The following is a 14,920-nucleotide window of genomic DNA, read 5'->3' on the forward strand; positions in this document are numbered from 1 at the left end:
AGTAAAATTACTGGGTTTATGAATAAACATCAATAGGTTATAGACCCACTACACGCGTGAGTCGTGACAGCGTTGTACGTTGGTGCTGACCTTGGTGAAGATTTTTATGATAGACCGGCTTGTGGGAGTCCTAAGTAGGAAACATTTTATCAGTTTTAAAAGCGAGTGAAGAACCTGAAGATGGGAAGATGAGTAAACCAGAAACGGGTATTCCGCTAGACTTAAGATGTTAGCGAAGTACTAGAGTTCGGTATATTATACAGTAATGACAGTGGGTAAAAGGCATACATTTACATGCACGACTGAGAAAGAAATATGAGACATTTTTTATTTTAACTTTGAGCAGGCTACCCATCTGAAGACTTTAGTAACTTTTGTAATTACTAGAAAACTGATACAGGCAATACAGTTCTAAAAATCGTTCTATGTTGTGGATTAGAATGTTATATAAGCTCTTTAATGAATACCTATATGGAGTTTCAAAATGCGTGAGCATTAGTTTCAAGTTCTTACAGAAATACGAGGTAAGCGCCAAATATTCTCGGCCTGATATATTTGCGATTGCTCGTCGGGAAATTTGTACAACTCATAAAAGACTAGAGGGTCCCCGCAGTATGTGTGTAAAATTTCAAGCCCCACGGCCCATTAGTTTTGATACATTTGAGAAGTAAACTTTGAAAAATTATGGACTCATCATGCATGTTTAAAATTGAAAATCGAACGGCAATAAAATTCTTAGCAAAAAATGAGATTGCTCCAAAGGATATTAAGGACAGGATGGTTTTTGTGTTTGCTGAAGCTTGTCCTTCATATTTTACTAAAAAAATGATCACAATTATTTCGCATGGGGTAAGAAACCCTTGAAGACGAACCATTTTTCCAAAAAAATCATGGCCACAATTTTTTGGGTCTGTGAAGGCATGTTGTTGATTAATTTTAAAGGACGAAATACCACTGTCAACGCTACATATTATGCTTCCTTATTGCATAAATTACGAGAACATCTTTGGGAAAAAATGCCGAGAAAACTAACAAGAGGCGTTCGATTGTTTCATGACAATGTGCCCGTTTATACCGCATGTCTTTCTCAAGCTGCTATAGGGGCCTGTGACTTCGACTAACTTGATCACCCACCCTACAGTACTGACTTAGCTTCGAACGATTATTAACTGTTCTCTAAGTTAAAAAAGCCTTGCAGGGAAAATGTTTGGGACGGATAAAGAAGTGCAAATGGCAGTACTACATCATTTTAGTGATAAAGATTCAAATAGTTTTTTTAAACGGATAGAGCTGTTAGTTGAACGTAGTTTTGAATGTATTGAAGTTAACAGAGATTATTATGAAATATAAATATTTAATTTTTTTCCATCAGGTCTCTTTCTTTGTTAGGCCGAGAATATTTGGCGCTTACCTCGTATATCTAGGTTAGTGGACCAATGCAAATTTCATGAATACAGAAGAAATTGGTCTACAGTTAGTTAGGCAGAACTTCCGTCGCCTCTGAAGCACAACTAATGCTTGTTAAGGCGTATTTTTAATTAAAAAATTATTAGTAATTTTTGGTAAATATGCACATGTTAATTTTAATGTGTACCATGTAACGCAATTAATGGAGGTTACTCTGTTCTAAGAATTGCCGAGAAATTAAATGGACGGTTTTTGAAATAACAAAAAAGGTGTTGTAATACATTTTTCACGTTCAAAACAGATAATCTACCTTTGTATTATATTATATATAATCATACAGCAAAACTTCTCTACAAGGGACACCTGTGGTGACTCAGAAAGTGTCCGTTATTGAGAGGTATCCGTTGAAGAGAGGTTGATAAAAAAATGAACTTAAGTGAAATAGCCGCCATTTTTTTCATTAGGAAATTCCTAACATAGGTGCGAGAAATGTACCTAACAATAAGAAGCTTATCGAATTCCAAAAACTTAGCAGATTTAAAAATTTACGCAAATAATGAATTACAAGTGCAGTGCTGCCGCAATTATTTGAAAGAATTTAACATACAATTTTAAAATTCATTTTTGGGAAAATAGGTAAACCCTACAATACATTAAATGGAATAACGAGAAAACCATTAGTACCCCGGTATCAAAATTAGTTAATCCGTTAACAATACCTGAGCTGTTTACAAGGTAAAATCTTGGTAAGATCTTGGTAATCTGCTCGTTTTGTAGAGGTAAATTTCTGTGAAATTTATTACAATGGTACCAAATTTTACTGCCCGCGTCCACTGTTGAGAGAGTCCGTTGTTGGGAGGTTTTACTTCATTACATTTTAAACACACTTTCGGTTTCTTGCGAATATTAAGTAAAGTTAAGGTAACTGGTGAAAACAATTATGAAGGAAAACGCAATAATATCTATATCAGCTCTAGACGGAGCAGCTCACAAATTTAACAATTGTCTGAACTGTTCTCGTAAGTTCACAAGAACTTGGGTGATTGACTCGGATTTTCACAAGAATTTCAGTTAATGTAGCCAAGGGGTATGTCTCAACCCACGCCTCTTGCTGGATTCTCTTGTAATAGATGTTTTAATTCGAGGGGACCATTTGAGCAAAACGCACAAAACCTTTTAATCCATGTATTCACCACTTTCCTATCCTATGTTAGTTGCTGACTTATGCTATATTAATATTTTAATAATAATATTTGTCAAGATAAGACTAATGATTTACTCTCTAAGAAAATGAAGGACGAGTGGACGGGGCCAGCACTTGCCAAGGTAAGACTGATTTTGCTAAAGGCAAGTATTGGCCCCGCCCACCCGCCCTTTATTTTTTCGAGAGTATGCCATTTGGCAATATCAGTTTTATCTTGGCAAGTACTAGCCCCGCCCACTCGCTCTTTATTTTCCTAGAGGGCTACTACTTGTTAAAATAAGACTGATTTTGGTAATTGACATATACTTACTATATTACAATAGATGGTGGATTAGTACTTGCTAAGATAAGACTGATTTTGGCAAGTAACATACCTTCTAATAAAATACAGGGCGCTTGGGCGGGCGTAATACTTGCTAAGATAAGACTGATTTTGGCAACTGACAACCTTCTAAGAAAATAAAGGGAGGGTGGGCGGGGCTAGCGTTTTATAGTGATTAGACTGATTTTGACATTTTTGATATTTTAGACCATTTTTCAACCATTTTCTAAAATTAGCTAAAACGCTTACTCTACAATAGATACAATACATGCTTTCTCTACACTCTGAAATTCTTGGATTTGGTTTTATCGTTAGTGGTAATATTCGCCAATAACGAGGTGAAGACAATCTTCAACGTCAAGTGTCATCATACTGTACCCAGTAATTAAACGAGCCGATGAACTTTAAAATGAATTAGCCAAATACACTGACGTCATCCGAGGTCACCAAGATGGCAGCGTTTGACAACTAGCCGGTTTTCTCATAAGAGTCAATGCTAATATTTTCGGAATTCATTTAAATTTGAGAGTGTGACAACTGTGTTTTTATGGTTTGGTAAGTTTGTTACAGTTTCTACACTGTGTAGATATCTGTAAAACGAACCATAACGTTTGAATAGGCTTAAAAAATAATGTTTTCCAATGTGATGTACAGGTTAACTTCGCTGCATCTTATATCATTTGTTTTGCAAATTAATTCTTTGTTAATGTACATCAATGTTTTTTAAATACACTAGCATCTTAATATTATAATATTTTGTATTTTAGGAGAAAATGCCTAAATTTTGTGCTGTTGTGGGTTGCGCGAATCGAAGCACCAGAAATGCGGACAAATTTTATTTTCCTTTCCCAGCAATTAGCAACAATAAAGGTAAATATATACAGGATGGGAAAAAAAAGCGGAAGCTTTGGTTAAAAGCCTTGAAACGAGTGGATTTAACGAAGCCAAAGTAAAGTATTCCTATGTTTGTTCGGATCATTTTATTTTAGGTACAGTAACTACCTATTAGATTTACAGTTTCTAATAAATTACTACATTGGTGCTCTTTTAGGTAAACCTGCAGATTTGTCGGATGTGGACCATCCTGATTATGTTCCATCACAAAATTTAGGATATCAAAATAAATCCACTCATAATACTTGTAATTTTGAAAGACACAGTTGTTTAAAAAAGAGAAAACTGAATAAATGCCTCTAGACTTTTGAATGCACGAATTTCATTGTGGGTTATTTTACTTATTCCAAAAATAAAAAAGTTTAGAATGGTATTCATTGTTATGGTAGGGGCATGGTCTAAACACAAATTAAAATCACTTGCACTCATTGTATAAGGATCTCCGCCGTTTAAATTGTTTAACTTTTGTACATATCTGTTTTTCTCTTTGAAAGAAAGACGTCGTGCATAATCACTTAAATTATCCATACTTTAAAAACAAATCACACACCTTCACTTAAACCCGTCACATTAACCTCAAACGAAAATATTAATTTCCGATTTACCGCTTAAAACACACGGATGTATTTTGGGTGACGAGGAATTCAGACCAAAACAGCGTTCTGTATTTTTATTTTTATTATGTATTTTTAAACTCAAATCGCCAAAAAAAGCACCCTGATACACAGAAAAGATATGAAAGAAGCTATTCACGTGTTTATTTTCTAGATAAATACCTACACTTTTAAATGAAATGCGAAAATGTTAACATTGCCACTTATGGAGTTTCACGGCGCTTGTCAAACGCTGAGTTCCCGCCACAGCGTGACGTCACGTGTTATTGGCTAATTTGCTAAACATGAATCAATACGGTTGGTAGAAAAGAGGCTATAAGTAAAATAAAAATTGTTTCGATTTTTGATAAAGTTGAGACTTGGGAATGACATGAGGATCTCCTAGCCAATAGTGATAAAGGTTCTGTAATGAAGAAGCACCTAAAATTACACAAGAGGAAGAACACAGTCGTTTCTATGCTTTTTGGTTTTGGACGTTTCGGAACAAAAATCGAAGAAATTTTATAGGGAAACGTAAAAAAAGGTGATTCATTTGGTTATTCTTGACAAGAAAGTGGTTAAAGAAACGTGATTACCTGTACAACGGGTCTGAATTTAGTTAAAAGTGTTATCTTTAATATACATGGTATAGCTGAAACCACTGAACATTCCCAGTGTTGTTTTTCAAAAAAATTAATCAAATATTGCCATTTAAAAATTGATCTATTTTTTCTTTTTAAGATTTTCGTGGAGCTTATTTTTTTGCATTTGTTAATATATCATACTTGAACCTCTCATACTCCATCACTGCCTTTGATTTGAACGCCTTATGTTACGAAGATATACTTTGTGAATTTGTTTCTACATATTTCGTCTGGCGCGGAGTGCAGAGGAAATCGGGTGAGCGGTCGAACAATTGCTCCAAACGTATGAATGCATTGATAAAGCGCAAGGTTGTGTTTTTTCTAGCGAGTTTTCACATTGGAAAAAGTTTGGATCAACATTTCAGCAGGAACACGTACATCAACGTGCAGTACCTACACGTGAAATACTAATAATAAAAAAATATACATAATATATGCTATACCAAGGGGATTATATCAAAATAACCCCTATCGAGAGGTTTGTGACTAGTATAGGGTGTGGAGTTCGGCTCGAAAACCAAAAAAATGATGATGTGGCGGTTCGTAGGCCCCAAAAAATGTTGTTCCGTTCTTGTGATGCAATTCAACCTGGTGAATCGCGTCGTACAAATTGAGTGGAAGAGGGTAGTTGTGTCCCCCTCCCTTCCGTCGTAGTTGCACGGCGGGCTTCTCGATTGGCCCGAACATAGGGAGAAGTTGACAATAGATGAATAAAATTTCTACAATAATTAATTAGCTTCAAGTTTTTATGGGAACTAGTTCCTTGAAACATTAACAAAGCTGAATTCTCAGTATGGGTATCTAATTTAAAGTACTCACTCCACTGATAAAAAAATTGTGCACTGAATCAGAAATAAGTTTCAAGGTTCCTCCTGGGACTTCATTTATCCTTTTTCTTAGAAAAATGAGCGCTAGTGACTAGTGGTCTTATAAAGCCCATGATACGTCCCACAGAATTTGTTTCTGAACGACGAAGTGACAAAAGTTGTCGCTTAGAAAAGTTTGTTCGTTCTTAATTCTCTTACAAGCTCAGCAAGTTGAGTTTCCATTTCTGTGAAAGCGCATTTAAAAGGTCCTAAAGATCTTGGAATAGTACCACATTTTAATAGTTTTCTTAGTGTGGCTTCAGGAATGTTGAGCTCTATGGCGATTTTCCTCTTTAACTTGCCCTCTGCAATTTCAGGTCGAATTTGTTCTATTAACGGCTTCGTAAAAACAAGCTTCCTGTGACTTTTTCTTTTGTAGGGACTCATTTTTCCAACCGAAAATAAAAGTCTGCGTTGAAAAGTCATTGTTTGCTAAGAGTATGCATACCCACGCTTGGGAATATATTTATGCGTACTCTTAGGCGTAGTTACATTTTAAAATCAAACACGCGAGTAACGAACAGGAAGCATATAAATATAGTATAGTAATGTAGAAATGACAGAAAGTATCGGTCCAGAGAAAGAAACCTGTTTTACCAACTATATCTACCATGCTGGGGGAGTGCTCAGAAATTTGGACGCCTAGAATGAAACTCAAAGCGGATTCACAAGCCATAAGTATAAAAATTGCTGCTGGAGATAATTTGACAAATTTTGATTAGCGTCTAATCTACCAGTTTCGGAGATTATCTATCTAATAAAAATCGACACAGATAAACGGAAAAGCGAGACCTATTTTTACATACTCTAGGGGTCATAAAACGTCGAGAAAACATAAAACTTTAAATTTTCTGGACTTATGAATGTAGTTATACTTTGACGCAAAGAAAGTAGATGCAACACTTAAATTATCGGCACTAAATTCAAACTGTACATCGACTTCAAATCGATGACGACTGATCGCGCCAGAAGATACAAGAGTAGGAAACCCCAAAAAGAAGTTCCCCGGCCGGGGATGACAGCTGGCGTCTTCATTCCATCACATCGTGTTCCAGCGTTGGCTTACCCGATGGGACACACTTGAAAGTTCAACCGGAGGGAAACACTCAATAAGCTTGTATTGGAGGCAGCAACCCTTTTTTCGTCAGACACGTGCTAAATGGTCGAGAAGAAGCGGGCGTTTGGCACGATCTTGAGGTAATGAGTTGACGAAGCTGTGAGGAGTTTTTATGAAACAAGCGGGTGGGATGTCACTTCTGGTCATTTCTTTTTCCGTACTTAAATATTTTCAGCGTTGAATATGCCTATATAACTCATGGGACAGTTTTTAATTTGTTAGCACTGAATAGAAGAGAGAGAATTTTCTTTTCTAATACTAATATTACAGGCTGTATAAACATGATAACAGAACGAAACAAAACTGCTCATCTTCTTTGAGGTCACAGGCTATTCTTTGAATTGTATCATAGGTTTGAAATTACCGCACATTAGCGTCGATTGCGTTATTAGGTGAATGATTCGATTAGCCCCGGAATTGTTTTGAGTAAACTGTTTAGAAACATTCTATAAATAATAACAGCCTGTAGTTGAAAACACGAGTCTGCAGTTGAAAACGTGTCGATTTTCGCTGTCTTACGTCGACACGGGGCGAGAACGGCCAGTTTTATTGTTCGACCTCGAATCGGTATTGCACGATCAGGCAGCATAACAAGAGCGATATGGCCGTAATCTGATTAGCGGTGATAAATTACCCGGGCCGCTGTTAATAGATATCTTTGCAGACTCACGACGTCGAAACCGCCCACATTCACTATTAAACGCCCCAAGACACCATACTCCTTCGCGACTTATCTTAATATCTTCAAAAATACGCTCAATTTATTTTAGGATAACATTGTTTAAAGTTCAGAGGTGATGCAACGCAGATATTCGAGACTTACTCGGCAGTTTCAGCATCATGCATTTGCTTGTTAAGTAATTACATCCCACTTCTGACGATGTTGAAAGGGCCGCCGGCCAGGACCTGGAATCAATTTCGACGATCGCAAGCCGCAATTTCGGCGAGACCCCGGTACGGACTTTCAGTCCAAAAAATCCGTTAAGCAGGTTCCTCATAATTTCTGTTTTACGGGAAGCTGAAATACCGGATTATGACTAAGACTGGCACCCTTGAATGTAACCCTCGTGCGCAAATAAAAAAATAAGGCTACACTTATTTCGAGAATTTGGTAATTAGTGATAAAGCACGTCGGATGGACGCCCCATAAATCAATGCAGCATTCACATGTCGCTTGATCGAAGAGCTAGAACATTGTGTAAACTACTCTAAGTATTATCCGAGAGGACGAACAAAAGGTAATAATGGTGGCAAGCTTTTTGCCGCGTAGATTTCGAAGGCGGCTAGGGCTGAATCCTGCAGATGAACGACTGGAGATTACATTATATTCCCGATTTATCTATTATTTCCAGCACCAGTGCATTCTCAGCCCGAGGTATTGTTAGTCTTTCTCACCCGCCTATTGTTTCAACGTAAATCATATTTTAATTCACTGATATGTACACCTGTTCCCTTCGTTTCGCAGCATTCAATTGAGAGACGCATCCATTGTTCGATTCTGTTCCTTTTCCTTATTGTCAACAGATATCGTTTAACGTCTAAATTTCATAAGCCGGTTTTTTCAGAAAATGTGACGTTAATATTACTAGGTTTACCGTCATGTCGTCATTTTATAATTTCTTACAGTTGTGTTATCGTTATTTATCCGTCAAATATTGAATTCCAGTGTGATTGATTTCTTCCAGAAAATCGTTTCTTTATCGGTACTGCATTTCACTTCGAGTGAGTACCATAAAACAGTGGCGACTCGTAGCTTAGTCCAGGGATTAAGAGGCAAAAAATCGTCAGTCGTTTCGTCAACTTGAACAACTATAAAATCTGAGGCAGTGATTTAAGATTTAATAATTTCTGTTCCCCACAAAATTAATTTAAACCATGGAATATATCGGGTTCTCGGATCTTCATTTTCCTCATGTCCTCTTAATGCATCACAAAATTTAATACAATCTAGATTTTTTTTAATGTTCATTGAGTTGAATTGGATTTCTGTGGACGCTATCACCAGTAGTTGTGATTGCCGAACGCAATTTGTTGATCTTCGGTGGGACGTGGTCATTGACCACGTTGCTTCTTATGGGGCTAGTTTGACTTTGTCCGCCTTACGCGAATTTGGTCAAGGTTTATTTCACTCCCACTTAAAGGAAATCTCCACGTATAGTTCTTTGCTTTTGTTCAGGTCATGGTATAATATATCCGAGTACACAACTAATCAATGTAATTTTGCCAAAAAATATTTTATTCAAGTTTTTAAATTTTAATTTTTTTGGGGGTGTCGTAAAGAGTGATCTAGTTTGATTTGGTATGATTGATGAATATAAATGGGCTTTTAGGAATCCATTGCAGAGCGTAACGTTCCTTTCCGTATATATATTACATCATCCAACGTAATTTACAAATTTACAAAAATGTAGAAATTAACTGCAACTTGATAGGTGATAACAATCTTAGATTATATTATGATTACGTGGAAGAAATAACAAGGTAAGTTCAGCAACTTAAAATTATTGCAAGATAACAGGAAATGATTAAGCGATTTGCTCGTCTTATCAGGTCTTAATTATTACCTGTACTTGTAACTACAAATCCATTCATAATACCTGTTACAAAAAACGAAAGAAATTTATTATAAATTGAGTGTGGATTTAGAAATACACTAATCATCGCCATGCTATTAAATCTAAGTACACGTACTTCAATGTGTAAAGCAATTCACGATAACAGGGATGAGTGTGAGTTAAAAAATGATCTGCAAAAATTTTCTTTTGAACGGAAACTAATAATAATAATCTTTATTTAGGCCTCAGCGATTACAAAGTTTAACAAAATTATAGCGACAAAGTCAATATTGTTATGTGAATTAACCAAACGCAGCAGATTTGCAGCTGGTGAGTACTGATGATACGGTAAAAAGGTACTTCTAGCAGTCGAGAACCTTTAAATGCAAAGCCATGTACAGAAAAAGACTATCAATTGGTTAAATGAGCGGTAATTTTTGGAAAATTTCGACGTGACCTGTTTTTGAGTTAATTTTGGAACCCCGTTTTTTTTTAATTTAATTTCTTGAGGGTCTAGGTATTCCTGTTTGGAAAGAATTTGAAAGTGCTTTGGAGCCTTTAGTGCCTTTTCTTACACTAATTTAATTAAATTTCTTAGAGGATATCTCAGTTGCCAAAATCTGTCTTATTTTACCAACTACTAGTCCCGCTCACTCACCCTCTCCTTTCTTAGGGGGTATGTCATTTGCCAAAATCAGTTTTATCTTAGTAAGTACTAGCTCCGCCCACCTGCCCTCTCTTTTCTTAGAGGATATCTCACTTGCCAAAATCAGTCTTATCTTAGCAGCTACTAGCCCCGCCCACCCACTCTCTCTTTTCTTAGAGGGTATGTCATTTGCCAAAATCAGTTTTATCTTAGTAAGTACTGATAACTAACTTACAAAAAAAATGATCAAAATTTGGAAACATTAGGAGCTTGCTAATATGCACAAGGCAGGAGTTTTGAACATCTTCTTCAGTGTTTAGTTGGTTATACTTTAATGGATTTTTCTTCTGCTGGTTTTGTTTTCGTTTATAATTTACAAATGTCTTATAAAATGTTTTTTTTTTTTGGTTTATTTATTAATGAAAAATAACAGCTTGTTTAATGTTTATGGTTATTGTCCAAAAAAAACTAGGAGGTGAATTTCAGTCACCATCATTACTAAGAAATCAGAAAGTATTGTACTGTTGGGCAATAAAGTTTATTATTATTATTATTATTATTATTATAAAGTAAGCCGAAGGTAATCACGCATTTGGTGCATGCAGTGTTGCCAACCTTACCAATTATAAAATTACGTTTTTTTCGTAATCTATATCATAAAAAATGTTATTATTTTTTTGGGACTCAAGAAACTCACGTACACACATAACGTACTGAAGAGTTAATCCGCCATTTTCCAGACACCCGGTATAGTACCTGCTGCATAAAAGAACTGGCGCTGATCTCATTTTAATACAAGATAATGCTCAAGTAATCGGGGAACTTTGCTAACGCCATGGATTCAGTTGATGGCCAGCATTTAGTCCAGACTTGAACCTAATCGACATGTGTCGTATATGCTCGGCAATGTGTTCGCAATTGGTCAGTTGTTCCACAAACTCTCTCTCCAGTGACTAAACGAAGTTCTTCATTTAAATGTTGCTAATCATTTTTGATTTTGACTCCAAGACATGATACCATTAGATATACTTAGTGTAATGAAACGATCCAACTTCTTGAGTAGATTCGTATTGTGATTATTAGTGAGTTCTGGATTTGGTTACGGACCATGACAAACGTAGGGAAGGAGGTGAAGCGATAACTCAGGATACTTTAAATTCAGACTGCTCTAATTGTAACAGTTAAACAATCACCCTCTAATCTGTTACTCACTGAACGTTTTTGTCTTAAAAGTGGCATCGGAATTGGTGCACTGTGGCATCCGCCTTCATTTTAAATTAACTTTGATGACATGTTTGGGTAGTTTGAGACTATATACTTCAACATCAGAGAGAAGATCTAATTTCATGCAGGCTTAGGTAGGCAGTGAATGTGCAAGAAATGATGGAAGATAATTACGTATTTCCTGGAGTTTAGAACAACCTATTAATATTTTCAGTATTAGAATTTTTGAACGTTCTTACTTTTAGTGTTACAAAATAGAGTCTAAGAATATACACTGTCGCACAACAATAAACATACTTCCAAAACGTCACCTTTTACTCGTGTAATCAGTGACACACTTTTGGGGTTTACGCTGAAACATTCAAAAGGGATTTTTTTTATGAAAGAAAAATTATTGCTGAGTTTTTATTTAGTAGTAAAAATAACCAATGCTCAATGACAACAACTTATTTGAACTAAAATAAGTCAGCTGTTGAAACCAATACTGAATACATAACTTGAAAGCGGATTCCAGGTATCGCTGAAAAATTCTTCGTGTGTCAAGACTGACCATTTACAGAGTGGTTTTGATTTGCGCAACCGATAATCGAACCCAGCTGATCTCTTGTGTTTTAACCATTAAAATAATAATAACCGTTACGACAAAACCCCGCAATGGTTTCATAACTTGGTAGGTCATTAAACATTGTTTTCTTGTTGCTCGCATCTGTACTATAATTTTCGCTAAAATCTGAGTATGCATCTGCAGTAAAATGTCAAGACAGCCCGTCGGTCCCTTCTTTCGATTGTTATCGGAGAGCGTTAATGGTCGATATCTTTCCAGAGTGACACATCTAAAATCACTCTTTGGTCATCACGGACGATTCTGATAACGACGGTCCACTCTATTTACACACAGATGTCGCGATAAGTCATTGGCTTTCAAGGTTCACCTTGCATTAGGTGGAATTCCGAGTGTCACCTTAATGAATAATTATATCACTGTTGTTTATATTCTCGATGATAAGAATTCGTGATAGTGTCCCGACGCCATAAAAAATTACTTAAGACGAAGAGTCGCTTGGCGCTGATACGATTAAATTATTTTCAGCTGACTCATCATTCCCTATATCTAATTAAATCCACGATTCTACTTAAAGGAGGTCCCATCAATTAAATTATCTCGCCAGGGTGTACACCCATAATGACAAAGAAAGAACTGGTGTACCGACTTGTAATGACATCCGCGTTATCTGTGATTGAAATCTCATACTTTTCTTGAGTAACTTGATATCGACAGACATATACAAGCATGCCGTGGGCATATATCGCGTTATAAATATCAGTTTTTATTAGATAGCAGAGTCAGATTACTGATTGCAGATAAAAGCACAATTAAAAGTCAAAAGAGATAAAAATAACCACCTTACAATATGACTAATAATGGGAGGAAATGTACAACAGGAGTCGATTAGATCTAGTAACTTCAAAAGTTTTCTTAATGAAAATATCTATTATTTCACTCAGAACAGATATTTCAAGATTAAACTGATTACTGTTGCTGGGCTTCTGTAATAATTAACTTAAAAAGTTAAAAAAACGGGGCCAAACTAGCTCCCAGACATAACACGATAACGATCAATAATTTTGCGAGAACAGTCCAAGTATTTCACAATTTCAAACACTGACCAGATAGCATCTGTTTAATTGTAGGGGATCAAAACAAGCAACTTCTTATGACGAAAATAAAATAAGTCAATTTTAAAACAAAACAGAAGCGAATGCGCTTTATAGAACAGAAAACACTTGTTAAGAAGCCGAAAGAAAAAAATTCTTATCACAGTAGCAAGCAGCTAAATGTTAATTGGTTCTAGTTGTAGTGCCGAGATTAATGTATCCATAGTAAATTAAGTCTACTTGTGTAACAGACGTTATCGGACTCATTACTAATATTTTGCAAAAACCGTGGTCCAAGAATCAGATGTATGAGATCACGTTGAGTTCCAGATAAATCTTTATTACTCTCGACTCGATTATAACATAATTTGTGGCTGGAACGCACAAGCAATAAATTTTCAATAAGACGGAGATTGAAATACTCCACCAGTAAAATAAATAGTCTGAAACTCTTACCAGGTTCCTGTATTCTTGAAGATATTGCAAAAATCACGAAATCATGTAAAGACAAGCTCGTGCAAAACTAACACAAGAGTAATAGTCGGTGAATATCGGACTTAAACATTTATACCATCTGCTTCGGTACGGTCGAATGAAATGCAGACTTTTAATGTTAGTTAATTTAAAATTAATTGATAATTTTATGTCGTTACTTTGTATAATAATAATCATTATATTACCGCAAGTTGAGTTGCAATTAATCCATAATCGCACTATATCTTTAGCCGAACTATACCCAAATTTTTCTAATTTTTTTTAATATATCAATTAAAATTTCAAAGTAGTGGAAAGTGTACTCGTTTGAGAGGGATGATAGTGATCCTTCATTATTAATATATACTAAACATCATAAAATGTGTGATCAACAAACTCATCGTCTAGTTAGCGCTGTCTTTCTCATCCCTCGATGTGAGTATCAGACGATGAGAGAGACAGCTTGCTTGTCTAATTTCAAATAGAGTGTCATTTTCCCATGTCAATATTCTTTAAAATTAACAAAGACATGTAATAAAAGAACGATAATGAAACTATTACAATAAAATTATGTCAAACAGAAGGTAATAAATCCATCTGAATGGATTTCAGTGCTGTCAGACACGGAACAACGGCGAAACGTTCATAAATAATAGCTTATTGTAAAATTTTATAGTGGTAAATAATCTGTCAGTAGTTCACAATAATGCTAGTTTTAGATAATAACAAATGAGTTTCTCCCGAAAGTTTTTTTATTCTCACACAGGTGCCGGATATTTTAATTATACAGTACCGGAGGTATTGTAGACGATAATTAACAGAAACCATGTTTTTTATCAAGTTTCACAACATATCGTATTGTTTATCAAATTAAATTGGTAACACTGATTCATGGGAAAACATAGTATGGTATATTGCCAAAATCATAGCACACCTATAATTTTTTGCAGATGTCACCATTTGTGTCCTGAAGTAACAGCAACTTAAACACTGAAAAACACATTCAAGAAGAAAATAATGTTTATAGTTTTGGAAATTTCATTCTACCCTGTAAAATTTTATTGACAATAAGGACACGGACAGTAGTACAATGGTAAGAAATATTTATGGCTCACACCAGTTCACCCAAATTTGTCGGAGAACATTTAGCAGGTAGTTGTACTCAAAAAATAATGGTTATTTTCGTTGGTGAGTAAACATGGTCTCTGTCCGGACCTGGATTATTCTGCTTTCTAACATCTGGGGATTAACGGCACGCGACAACTTTAAGTTGTAAATATTTCTTGCTATTGTACTACTGTCCGTCTCGTTATTGCCA

General features: G+C 35.6%; 1 protein-coding gene and 1 long non-coding RNA gene across 3 annotated transcripts in view; one reads left to right on the top strand and one right to left on the bottom strand.

Moving 5' to 3' along the window:
- LOC135130324 (zinc finger protein ush) overlaps positions 1–14,920 on the bottom strand; it is a 249,252-nt gene that overhangs the window by 59,962 nt on the left and 174,370 nt on the right. The gene's annotated exons all lie outside the window — the stretch shown is intronic.
- LOC135130466 (uncharacterized) lies at positions 3,357–4,139 on the top strand. Its single transcript, XR_010280785.1, has 2 exons — positions 3,357–3,488; positions 3,701–4,139. It is a non-coding gene; the product is annotated as an uncharacterized LOC135130466 (long non-coding RNA).

The sequence above is a fragment of the Zophobas morio genome, unplaced genomic scaffold (genome assembly GCF_036711695.1).
Source record: "Zophobas morio isolate AGI-343-1 ecotype UQ-CSIRO unplaced genomic scaffold, CSIRO_AGI_Zmor_V1 ptg000017l, whole genome shotgun sequence".
NCBI classification, from domain to species: Eukaryota; Metazoa; Arthropoda; class Insecta; order Coleoptera; family Tenebrionidae; genus Zophobas; species Zophobas morio.